The sequence below is a fragment of the Neltuma alba genome, unplaced genomic scaffold (genome assembly GCF_004799145.2).
Source record: "Neltuma alba isolate B1F8T4 unplaced genomic scaffold, ASM479914v2 tig00013687_pilon, whole genome shotgun sequence".
NCBI lineage: Eukaryota > Viridiplantae > Streptophyta > Magnoliopsida > Fabales > Fabaceae > Neltuma > Neltuma alba.
The window spans coordinates 69,798-83,001 of record NW_021637852.1 but is presented as its reverse complement, the minus strand read 5'-3'; positions in this window follow the sequence as shown (position 1 = coordinate 83,001).

The window sequence follows — 13,204 nt, the reverse complement described above, 5'->3', positions numbered from 1 at the left end:
TGGAGGCCAGGAAGCGGAAGTGGAAGTGGAACCGTGATGTTTGTATGTTTGGTAGGTGTGAACCCACTCCCCCGGGGAACTCAGTTCCATCAAAATTGATGGAACCCGGTTCCATCTCACTCCCCTGGGAACTCAGTTCCAGTTCCATGGAACTACATTTCTGACCATTTTGTCCTCTTACCATTGTTTCCTGAAACAACTGATGACCACCATGGGGATGACGCAGGACTGTGGGAGGACGGCGGCGGACGATGATTCTTCACTGCTGATTTTGGTTTTTGAAGAGTTTCTTTGTCTACTCACTCTCCCTCTTCGATCTGTGATATGGGGCAATGAACAATGGACGACAAATGGCAGACGATGGGCGACGAATGGCGAATGGTGACAGCAAGCGGTGCTACACTTGTAGAACACTACGGCAGATCTGGGGTGATAGTTTGACAGTAGATCTGAGTATGCTATTCGTGTATTCATGCTTCTACTTTTTTTTGTTTTTAAATTGGTTTGTGTATTAGATATGGGTTTGATTTGAGTATGATTATTGATTTCTGGTTTTGATTCTGATTTCATGGGGGAAGTTCAACATGTGGATAGGGGATAAGGAGGAAGAAGACGATGAATCTGAGAGAGAGCTTCTTTTTTTTTTTTTTTGAGTTGAGGGTGTTTTGGTACTTTTATATTATAAATACAAATATGAATTATAAATAATACCACACTTCCATGGTCATACCAAACAGGCAAACACACTTTAAAACCCACTTCCACTTCCAATTCCATTTCTATTTCCGCTTCCATTTGCATCAAAAACTCTTCCATCATACCAAACGGGGCATAAGTGAATAACCACGCAAGAAACAAAATTTAGGCTCAAACATCTTGCAACAAAAGTTTATGCTCTCAAGCTCACTCACATTGGTCAATCAAACACTAATCAAACTGATCACAAAGCATTAATCAAACTAATTATTATTATTTTTATAGTTAAATTGGTGTAGATTTTGAAATATATTTAGTAAAATCCATGGATAATTTATACCTATTTAATTATCTTTGATTGATTTTCTTTCCTTAATTAATTATAGGATAAAGAGAAGATTTTTCATGAAATCTATTTATATATATATCTTCTTTTTTTTTTTGCCAAAATATATATCTTTCTTTTGTGCAGGAGATATTAAATTTATGAGAAGGAAAAATAACACAAAGGAAAAAATAAAGGAAAAGGGAGCAGCAATTGCACATACTATATATATAAATATATATATATATATATACATATATATAAAAGAAGGAAAGAGGCGCGGATTCAGGAAGAAAAGCAAATAATCAATTATAATATAATATATATTATATTACATTGAATGAGATATGTGGATAAGAGAAGAATTAGCGAGGTCCATTATATAGATGGCACGAACGAACAGTGGGGAATTATCTTCGCAGCAGCAGACTTGACCGAATTGATCTTGAAGGCGTGATTCTTATTTCTCCTGTGACAGCAGCGAGGAATGGGGAGCAACGCATGTTATTTGTTGCCAAGAACAATCTAACCAGCGAGCGACCACAAGCATTTAATTTTCTTCTTCATCTTTCTTTTTCTATTTCTTTATTCAGTTGAATTTTATTTTTATTTTTGGTTATGGATTTTATTTTAGCCATGTGTGGCTAGTTTTCTTTAATCTAGAGGAGCTATGAACTTACTTATGCATTAGACTTTGTTTTCATTTAGTTAATTATGCTTGATGTTAATTTTAGTTACTTAATGCTATTTTGACTTACCTATTTAATGTTTGGCCATCATTAAATATGAGTTTAAGCATTGAGTTTAGTCTTGACTATGAAAATCTTAATTAGATTCTAGGATTGAGCAATATGATATTAGAATTTTAATCTAATTTGCAAGTAAGACAGAAATCTACCTAGGAGCCCTATACAATTGATGAAGAATGAAATTAATTTATCCTCTTGAGTATTTGAGTTAAAATAATCTTATTACTTAAGAGAGGATTATAAGTAGATCGAAAAACACTTTTAGTCATAAATACTGTAGATTTAACATATTTTAAGGATGCGAGGGAGGCAGAGGTATGGGGACTGTATGAAGGTCTACGTATGGGATGGGATTTGGGCTTGAGGAAGATAGAAGTGGAGTGTGATGCACTCCAAGTAGTTCAGGATATCAAGAATGGAAACCCCATCAGCAGTAGGAGAGATTTAGCAAGGCTGATCAAAGAAATCCTGCAGAGAGACTGGCATATTCAACTCTCTCACATCTATAGAGAGGGGAACAGAAGCGCAGACAAAATGACTTCATTGTGCAATGGGAGAATAAACGAGAAAGTGATCTGGACAAGTCCACCTGAAGAGATGCAGGAAGTCCTTGAGGCTGACCTTGTAGGTATAGAAAGTAGGAGAACGATTTATAATTGAGTGTTTTGTTGGGCTTCGGCCCCTTCCTTTACCAAAAAAAAAAAAAAACTAATATTGAGTCTAATTAGTTAAATCAAAGCAAGAGTCTATGAAACTAGTAAGGGATTAGTGACTCTAGGTTGCTTTTAATATTGAATTTTTCTATCTTTATTTTTCTTTCTTTTTGATCAATTAACCATAATTCAGCTTGCTTAACTTAAATGAAAATAGAATTTTAATGCCTAAGTACTATTTTGTCTTATTCTTTGTGAGAATGATACTTTATACTTACTCTTTATTACTTGATTGACACTTGCACTTGCGTTATCCACATTTTGTGTGCATCACAAACTATTCAAAATTTTAACTGAAAGAATATCATAAATTAAAGTAAGTGAATCAAAACGACGAGTAGGATTAGAGATTTTGAACACCAGGTTAGCATTAAGTATCACAATGACAAAATGGTGTAGGAGTTAAGTATTGGAAACTGGGGGGGGGGGGGAAGATCCAAGAAAGGTTACATCTCAGACAAGGTAAGGGAGAGAAGGTTTAGGTTAAGGTTCGGACGTTATGATGAGGACAGAGAGAGAGAAAAAATCAAACAAGTAAAAAAAATACCTAAGGTAAAGATTTTACCTTAAATGTTTTTCGGTCCTTCCTTTTGAATTCTGATGAATTTTCACATATTTTAAAAAATACTCTTGCAAGATAAATTGCTATATAGTCCGATAATTAAGTTAGTTAAAGAATCATCAAAACATAAAACAAACAATAAAGAAAAAAATGTTTCTTATTCTCAATAGGATTTACCATGTCTAATTCTTTCCAAATAAAGGTGATTTGTTCTTGAACAAGAGGTTTAGTGAAGATATCCGCCAATCGAAGACCAATAGGAATGAATTCCACCTTGACATATTTCTTTTGACCATGATCTCTAATAAAGTGATGTTTGATATCTATGTGCTTTGTCCTCGAATAAAACGTTATATGCAGTTCTTGGGAAGAATGATTGTGCTTGTGTTATCACGTAAATATATAATTTTATGTGTTTTGCTTGTCTTGCTTTAAGTTCTTCTCATTCTCTTTAATTACATTCATAATTACATTTGAAAAGCCAAACATATATAGATATATATATCTTTATGTGTTTATTAGACCATAATAACACGAAGATATTTAACATTGTATACGATAGGACACTTTGAGGTGTCCAAACTCTCTAATTAATATGCATCAAAATCAAACAGCGAAAAATATCAGAGCTTTTGACTTTCAGTTAATGTATTCCATCGTGGCACGCAGGAAGGGTCAAAAGACATCAATACAACCACTTCCCCTATATATGTCCCCTGCACCTACAAAACAAACTCACTCTTGAAATACAGACTGTAATCAAAAGACTTTCAGTTAACGTTCATGTTTCAACACCAAGAAGTCAACCTTTAGTTATAGAACTTGTTTAGAATGACTTATAAGTAGCTTTCTAATCATGATTTACAAAATATAAAATAAATATATGAAAGTAGTTTTATCTCAATTTATATAGAATGTTCTTGTAAGTGTTTGTAATCATAAATCCAAACGCGTACGGCCCCATAAACATTACTCACTTCACTGTGCCTCCTTCTTCATGCTAGATTGAGAATAGATTAAGTAGGTAAAGTTAATAATACATTAAAAAAAATTGAGAATAGATTTTTCGGCTGTGTAGATATTTTTTCCTTTGACCAAGATGCCTGTGGATATCATTCAATTATTTGCCGAGTGTCACATCTCACCGAAATTGACCCTAGAAACATGAATAATAAATTAGATAGAGAGTCAAATGATAAAGTAGACTTAGAGGTGGAACAACTTTTGAATTAAGGTCCAACTCTTGTCCGGACTGATTATTTTGAAATTATCGGTCCAGGAAGGGTAAAATCAAAAAATTGAAGAAAAATTTTAGAAAATTCCTGAAAAATGATAAAAAGGTAAATTAGATGTTTTAGGAACCCTATTTGAGGCCCTAAAGGTGGAAATGGCATATGAATGAATTATTTCAGAATTTTCTGTAAACAGAGGTTTTTCAGGAAAAATAGTAGAAAATTAGCCCAAAACAATTGTTTTAAATATGTAGAGGCCTCAATAATTCTAAAAAAAATATTAAAAAATTATTTAAGGATTTATTTGAATTTAAAAAATTGATTTCAGGCCTTGGAAGTATAAGAATTCATTACTGAAATCTTGGCGGTACAGCCCGATTTCAGAAAAAAATTCAAAATAAATAGTTAGGGGTTGAGATAAATTCTGAAATTTTCAAGGGGCTTTTCTATATTAGAAAGGAGTTTTTGATGGAGAGAAATACATTTTTGGAGACCAAGAACTATTTTTGAAAATAGTAACCAAGTTAGTGAGTGTTAGTCAAAGATTAATATTTATAAGTGGGTCTCACTTTTTCTTCCTTTTTAAATCAGAACTGGGCTTCATATTGGGCCAAGAGGGTCTAGAAATTTTGTGCAAATGGTGGCCTAACAATTAAGGAGTCTTAAGCCCAAATTAAGTCAAAATATCAATGAGAAAAATCAAGCTAAAGGACACTTGGACAAATTAGACAAATCAGAGCATTTGATGGCAGCCACATGGCCATTTTGTTGGCCAATTTTTGGCCACAAATGCAGAGGGTAGGCTGGCCCAAGGCTGGCCCAAAAAATTCTATAAATACCCCCTTATTTTGAATAATTCGGCCAAAATTAGAGAGCTTAGGAGAGGTGCTGGCAAACTGAATTCTTGACCTTAGGAGAGAGCCTTTAACTGTGCAATTAGAGGAAGAAACATCAAGCTTTGATCAAGGATTAATTGAGGTAAGTTTGAGCTTTATTTTAGTTGAGTTTAAAGCTTGTTTTGGTTGGAAATTCAAGTTGTAACTTGAGGTTATTATGTTGCCCATTTTTCGGTTAGATTGAATATGGTTCAGGGAAGCATATAAACCTTGAAAATGAGCTGGAATTATTATGTTTAATTGATATTTGGATTGAATTTTGGAAGAAAACCAAGTTAAGGTTTTATAGCACACCATTCAGCCACTTGAAGTTCTTGGGGTAAGAGTTTGTTTTGATGTGTTTTAATGATTCTAATGAGTTCAAAAGGTATTTTTGTGTAGCAAAGCACCAAGAGAAAGTGTTTAAAATCATTGAAATTAAAAATAGAATTTTTGAACCTAAAGGGGACCCTATTCGGTTGAAGTGAATTGAAGGGGAAGGAGTGTGATTTTGTTAAATTTGATTTGATATTTGAATTCTCAATGAAAAATTGTGTAGGAATGGACCAAGAGATTGATGGAAACAAAAAAGAAATAATTATGTCAAAAATCAAGGAAAAAGGGATTTAATTGAATTCAAGGTTGAATATTAATGTTTATGCTTAGATTATTGATAATTTGGAATGTGTTTATACATGAATTGATAGGCATTGAGTAAGAGAACAAGGAAAAACAACAGGGAATCAAAGAGGCCGAAACTTTAGATTAATAGAGGTAGCATGGAATTTACAATTTATAATGTTAACTTGCTTGGTTGTGTTATGTTATGTTTGAGATTATTTGATGAAAATGACATGTTAGTTGATTGCACTGTATGCCTTGGCAACATGCATTAACATGTTATTTATTAGTAAATTATGATGATATTTGCATAGCATAGAATGTTCATGAATCTATATATAATATACCTTGCATGCTTGACATTATCATTGTAATTTCTGCTACTACAATTTCTATGAAATTTCATTCCTCTCAATGTATAAACAATCAATAGGAACCTCAAGTGATGTGTTCAAGGGCAAAGAGATGGTATTGTCATGAAGGAATTATGTTATGGAATCATATAGAAGTTATTTGAACCTCATGTATGAGTTTTGTAATTGTTATGAATTGTTATGTATTATTATGAACTATGTTGGAATATTGTATTGATTATTAAGGATGCTTTATATGTGAGCAATTGATTAAGAAATCATGTTTAAGTATGTGGCATGTGATTGGAAAGGCTATGTGGAAGGAAAAGAAAAGAAAACCAAGAATGGCATGAGAAATGGATAAAAGTTGACTTTTAAGAGTGAAGTTTGACTAACGAAATTTTGTAGAGTTGGATGAACCTTAAGCAAAAATTTGACAGGCTTATAGATCATATTTTTAGCTTTAAAAAAATGGTATGTCATCAAATTTGGAGTTTTGTACAAAAAGCTATGCCCTTCTAAAATTGGACACAATTTCTGAAAAATTAAAAATTAACCATATAAACAATACTATTTTGCATGAAATCTGGGATTGTTTGGTGAGTTCTAGATACCAGTGAGTATTTTTCTTCTAAATATAATGCTAAGAGCTTTAAGTAGAACTTTGAACCACTCCATTTTGATTTTCCTAAAATTAGTTATGAATTTTCAAAATTTGGCATTTGTAAGGGTTATAATGAATAGTAACCCAAATTTCAAGAAACTCAAAGTTCAAATTTTTCCAACTTAAAGCCATAAGGAATGATCCAAAATGGTTCTAATTGAGATAAAATGATATTTAAAAGTATGATGTGACAACGAGATCTTTTGTCCAAACAAAATTGTGAGATACTCCTCTGATCTCATTTACAGGGTAAAGACAAGAAATTTTTGTGCCCTACTTATTTATAGGATAAAGAGAAATTTTTTTTACATATATGTACAATTTTACTTTTATTTAGTATTTGGTTGACTTTGTTTTCCTAAAGTATAATATATATTAAATAAGATCAGAATTGAAAAGTTATTAAATTAAATATTATATATTTAGCCAAACCTGCGAGAAAAGTGGGCGTGTGGCAGAGTGACGTAAGATGTTTGGAAAAGTCAAGGTGGTGTAAATAATTGATTGATTCCATGATTTGTATAGCAAAACCCTTTTTTTCCTGGAAATATCATCTATTTCATCAGGTTTGTTCAAACTGTTTCTTCAAGCTTTTACTCCGTAAATCCCAACAGAACCAAAATAATAGATACACAGATTCACAATGATAGAGAGACAGAGAGAACGCTGCCTCTAGGATGGCTAACCAGCCAATAATAGTCGTGCCTTTCCAGATGTTCATCTTCCAACTCCTTTCTACCATCGCCTCCTCCAATCATGTCGATCATTTCTCAATCAACTGCGGTGGTTCAGGCATTTTGTCTTCTTCAGATGGGCGGAACTGGACTGGAGACACCGATACTCATGTCTCCTTGGGGTCAAATTAAATTTGATTTAAAATGTAATACAGTGATACAAACCAAAATTGTTCTCTTATTGGAGCCAAAATTATTTAAGTCCTAAGTTAACTAAGTATAAAAATTATTATTTAAAAAGGGGGGTTTTGTTGGTTTTTCAAATATAAAAACTACTTTGCAAATAAATTGACAAACAATTCCAAATACTTCTTTTTTGGATTTTCTTTTATAAAAAGAGTGAAAAGGTAAATTAAAATTGAAAAATATAAGATACTTGATTAAAGAGATAACAATTGAAATGAACTTCCCTTTAAAGCTTTAAACTATGCCTTCCTTGCTTCAAAAGATTTGTAGAGTTTTAATTTTCAATCAATCAATTAGCTTAAGTAACTACATAAACTTAGATTAATTAAACTATAACAAAAACCCTTTAACTAAAAGAGTTTATAACAGAATTAACAACCCTCATTATGCTTCATTAGAAGATATTAATAACTATGCACAATCAAAATTCAACAATCTTAACACTGCAAGACTGAATAGCAACTCAACTCAAAAGATTAACATCAAATTAACTAAATTCAATGTCAAATAACCAAGTCAAGCATTAAACGATTCAAAACCAGGTACACAATTGTCATTCTCAACATTCAAACCTCAAAACTACACTACAACTATAATGTAACCAACCCAGAATCACAATCGAATTATCTAACTAAGATAATCAAAATATAGAACTAAAATTGGAGATATAAATGTAATTAAAAACTCCCTAGTTGATTGCTTCAAGCTCGAGCACAGTCTTTGCTCAAAGAGAATTTCCGATTCAGCTACTCATGGGGATTTGGATTGCTCCACCGAGCTCCTCCAATACTTCAATCATCATTGCAGTAGCTGAGAACCGGAAGGAGAGAGGCGGGGTGAGAGACTGAAGCAACAGGAACAGAAGATTGAGGCTGCGATTCTGATTGTGGAGATGGAGGAAGATAGCATCGATAATGATGATGATGATTCTGAAAGGAAAAGTCATGCCTTCTGCTCTTCGTTCTCCAGACTTTTGATCGCTATAACTTTGAAAGATTAATGGAAATGGAATTACGATTGACGGAGAGAAGGATAAAGGAAGTCGCCGTCGATGGTGGCGGTGAATGCATGATGGGAGAGGTGAACGTCGGTGGTGATTAAGGGTGGAAGAGGACGATGGTGAGGCTCTCTCTCTCCCGTTTTGCCGTCCGCTCTACCTCCTTCCCTCCCGTTCTTGTTGATCCCCGAAGAAGAATTCAATCAGGTGCCCTAAGCTTGTCTCCCAAAATGGTGAGTCTCATGGTCCTCTTTCATAATTATTGAAATCTGCTGGCCTATGCTTGCAATTCATTAGTCCTTCTCTTTCAGCTTTTATCTTCAATTTCTCCCAAATTTCTATGGTAAAATCCAAGATAATGTAATATCATATTGGGATGTTCGTATGAATAAGCAGTAGTACATATGAGCAAATATAGAAATATGGATTTATTTATGCATACATATATATATATATATATATATATATATATATGACGTTTGACACGATAAAGCATCCAGATACAAGCCGATAGTCATAAATGACAGAAAAGCAGTAGAGAAGAAAGGTTTCACCAGAGCAAGGATAGAATACTCAGAGAGGATGAAGAGATACAGGAGGGAGAATCAGGAAATCATTACACAATTCACACCCTCTCCCTCTCTCTTCTAACGTTATATATTCGTCAATCCTTCCTTAATTTCCATGTGAGCCTTTTCTCACGTGTGCTGCGACATGGTTCCCCTTCTGCATGATTCTCGGTTCTGTCCTGGATTGGTTCATCCATCTCAGCCTAGCCCAACGTATCCTGATCCATTCTGTGGCCCATAACACATTTTCCAAAAATCAATCAATTAAAATAAATCACACAAAAATATGATATTTTTGCCCTTTTTAGCTCTAATTTCATGCAATCACATTTAATTCAAATTAATCATTAATTACTGCATTTAAGCCAAACAAATATGATAAAATCTCTAAATAAGATATGTAAAATCATGATAAAATGATGACTTATCACACGGAGCGAATGTTGGCGGAAGTCAAATCAGTTCCGATAAAGACACAAGCATGTTTTGTTATTAGGAGCAGGATAAATGGATAATGCCTACTTGGAGAGGGAGCGCCCACATAGTGTATCCGTAAGTTTTGGTTTACAGATAGATCACACAAATTATGCAAATTATACTGCACCGGACGTAGTATACCAGACTGTTCGAAACTGCGGGATGAAAGAAACATCCAAGTTTAACTTGACCTGGCAGTTTCAATTGGATTCAGCATTTCATTATATGGTGAGATTGTATTTTTGTAAGTTTGATGAAAAAATTCATAACACTGGAGGCGGAGTTTTTCAGGTTTTCATCAATGATGCTTTGGCGGAGTCACTCCCTGATGTGATCATGTGGACTCACAAAGTATTGGTTCCTGTCAATAAGGACTATGCGGTGTCAATGCCGAGTGATGTGAGGTCAAAGAAGCTGAATCATTCAATTAAGTTGCAACCACACCCACCTGTGAGAAGCACTTAGAGAGATATTTTTTTGATTGGTATTGAAATTCTTAAAGTAAGTGACTTATAACTTCGCAGGCTCCAATCCTGATCAACCTCTTTCTCCCCCATTGCTTTCTATGGCTCCTAACAAGAACCCACTAAAAATGAGACGAACTTCCATAGTTTTGGGGTCAACTTCGGTCTTCATTCTTCTATCTCAGTGGGTACCAATCATTATCGATTTCAAAAACAAATAAATCCTCAGTGTTGCCATCGGATTTATGTCGTTACTTCTCAATAGGCGAGGTGAGAGTAGCCACTAATAATTTCTATGATAGTTTAGTTATAGGTGTCGGAGGGTTTGGTAATGTCTATAAAGGCCACATTAAGAATGGTTCAATTCTTGTGGCAATCAAACGGCTCAAACAAGCTTCACAACAAGGGCTTAAAGAGTTCAAAACTGAGATTGCAATGCGCTTTCTCAACTTTGTCGCCATCATTTGGTATCTCTCATTGGTTACTGGAACGATGACAATGAGATCATCCTTGTCTATGAGTTCATGGCTCGTGGGACCTTTCATGAGCATATTTACAATTCTAAAAACCAACCACTTTCTTGGAATCAAAGGCTGGAGATTTAACTAGGTACTATGTGAGGACTACATTATCCACATACAGGTGCAAAGCAAGCAATCATTCATCACGACATCAAGTGGATGAACATCTTAATAGATGAGAATTAGATGACCAATATTTTTCACTTCGGACTGTCCAAAATGGGACCTAGGGGTATTTGTAGATCTAACATTAACACAAGAGCATTAGTGAAAGGAAGCATTGGCTATATGGATCCAAAATACTATACATTGCAAATCTGGATGGATAAGTCAGACGTGTTCTCATTTGGAGTTGTGTTGCTAGAGGGATTATGTGAGAGGCCTCCTATTCTCCATGCGGAGGATGGGGAGTTGCAAAAGCTTGTAGAGTGATTTCAAAGATTTGTTCATGAGAATGATATTTATGAGGTAGTAGATCCATTCATCAGGGAAAGCATAAGGCCAGAGTGCTTAAAGGCATACACTAATGTTCTGTTTGGTATGAAACATTGAAAATGAAGGATAAGGACTAGGATTACAATTTAAAAAAATCACTAAAAAAGTCCTTAACCTGAGTAATTATTTGTTACATGAGATTAAGCAAATCCATGAAAGTAAGATTGGGGAATACCACTTTCCCCCATAGTATTCCCTAATCCCACACATATGGGTTTATCTAATCCCATGTATAAGTAATCTTTTCTACTAAAAACTATTTTCTCAACTCAATCCCAGTTCCAATCCCTTATTTTCAATACTTCGTACCAAACAGTATCTAAGATTGCATTGAAATGTGTAGCTAAAAATGGGAATGAACGGCCATCCATGGGTGATGTGATGTTAGGCCTGGAGTATTTAATAGAGACAGTGAATAAAGAAGAGAAGACAAAGCTTGGCGGGACTCTAAATGAGGAGATTACTATTAAAGAAGGATCAGTGTTCAATGGCTAATCGACGCACCGGTTTTAACCCTTTTATTTTCCTTTTTTCTTCTAATAGTACCAGTTGGAGCTTTTAATCAACGTACGTATAGATATGAAACTTGTAAATAAGTACGTATAATTTTGGGTTTGCGACTTTGTCATTCACCAGTTTTCAAGTTATTCATCGCATGCAGCATTATTATACATGAAAATATCACTTTCTTTCCTGAGTCTAATTTCTCTCTCTTCCCCTCTCCTCCCTCCCCCGAAACATTTCAAAGTTTATTGCATCTTGCAAGCAAGTCGCAAAGGGAAAATGTTAAACACATAAAATATTCAAGTCAAACTAATGAATAGAATTGAAGTACATTTCATCTTAATTGGGTCAGAAGATGTGTACAATCTGTTATCAAGGACATTAAAAAAACTTGGTCTTCTTTTTCCTCTTTTCTTGTTTCTATGGTCGCAAGTAAAAGAAGAGATTATTGTTAGAGAAGGTGTAAAACCCCTCATTAAATATGTACTTATTATTATTGTTGTTGTTGTTATTTTATTATTATGAATAGTCTGTCTATTATTGCTTACACAGTAATTTGATTTGGACTGAACTTATCACAAACATAATTCTTCTACTACGTTATTTAATAATTACTATTTATTTCTACTATCATCGTCAATCTATTAACCAAAATAAAATAAATCAATTTTACTCAATTTTACTATTATCAATATAATAGTCTATTAGTTAAAGAAAGAAACTTAAGTGGATCTTGACACATATGTATATATATGTATTTAGGGAAAACTAATTTGCCAGTCCTTATAGTGTTACCTAATTTTGAATTAGATCCTTGCATTTTTTTTCTTTTTATCCAATCCCTATTGTTTGTTCCGTTAGTGGTCTTAGTCCTTCTGTTTGTGAGACTTTGCATTTGCCATTAGTTTCACTTGACTGGAAGTCGAGTGGCTTTTTTATTTTTTTTGATGGAGCAACCATGTTCCCATCTTAGCCTCTCCCTCGATCTCTCTCCCTCTTCTACTCACTTCCTCCCAGCCAATACCATCATCTCTCTCTCATCGGTTGTGTTCGCTCTCCCACTATCATAGTTTTTATCTCCTCTTGAGCTTCTGCCTTTCCCTTCTTTATCCCCTCCAGTGACAGCAATACTTCCCCGTTGCCGTACCTCAGTCGGCTTATAGAGATGAGCTTCCTCCTCCTCCATCATATGAGCCAATGCTTGATTTTGACAAAGCGAAGAATGCTCATCTGCGAGTGATTGGTGACTTCATCCCTTTGCTGTATCTGAATGAGAGCATTCTAGCATTTCCAAACGATAAAAAAGGTGATGGCTTTTTCCTCCAAAAACTACCGTCGCTTCCCCTTCGGTGCTACTGCCACGGCGTCACCGTCGTTAACTAAATCACCATTCTTTCCGACACCAAGTTCCCTTCGAATCCAAATAAGTAGTACCATTTCAAGAGGATTGCCGTTGAAACAATCTTC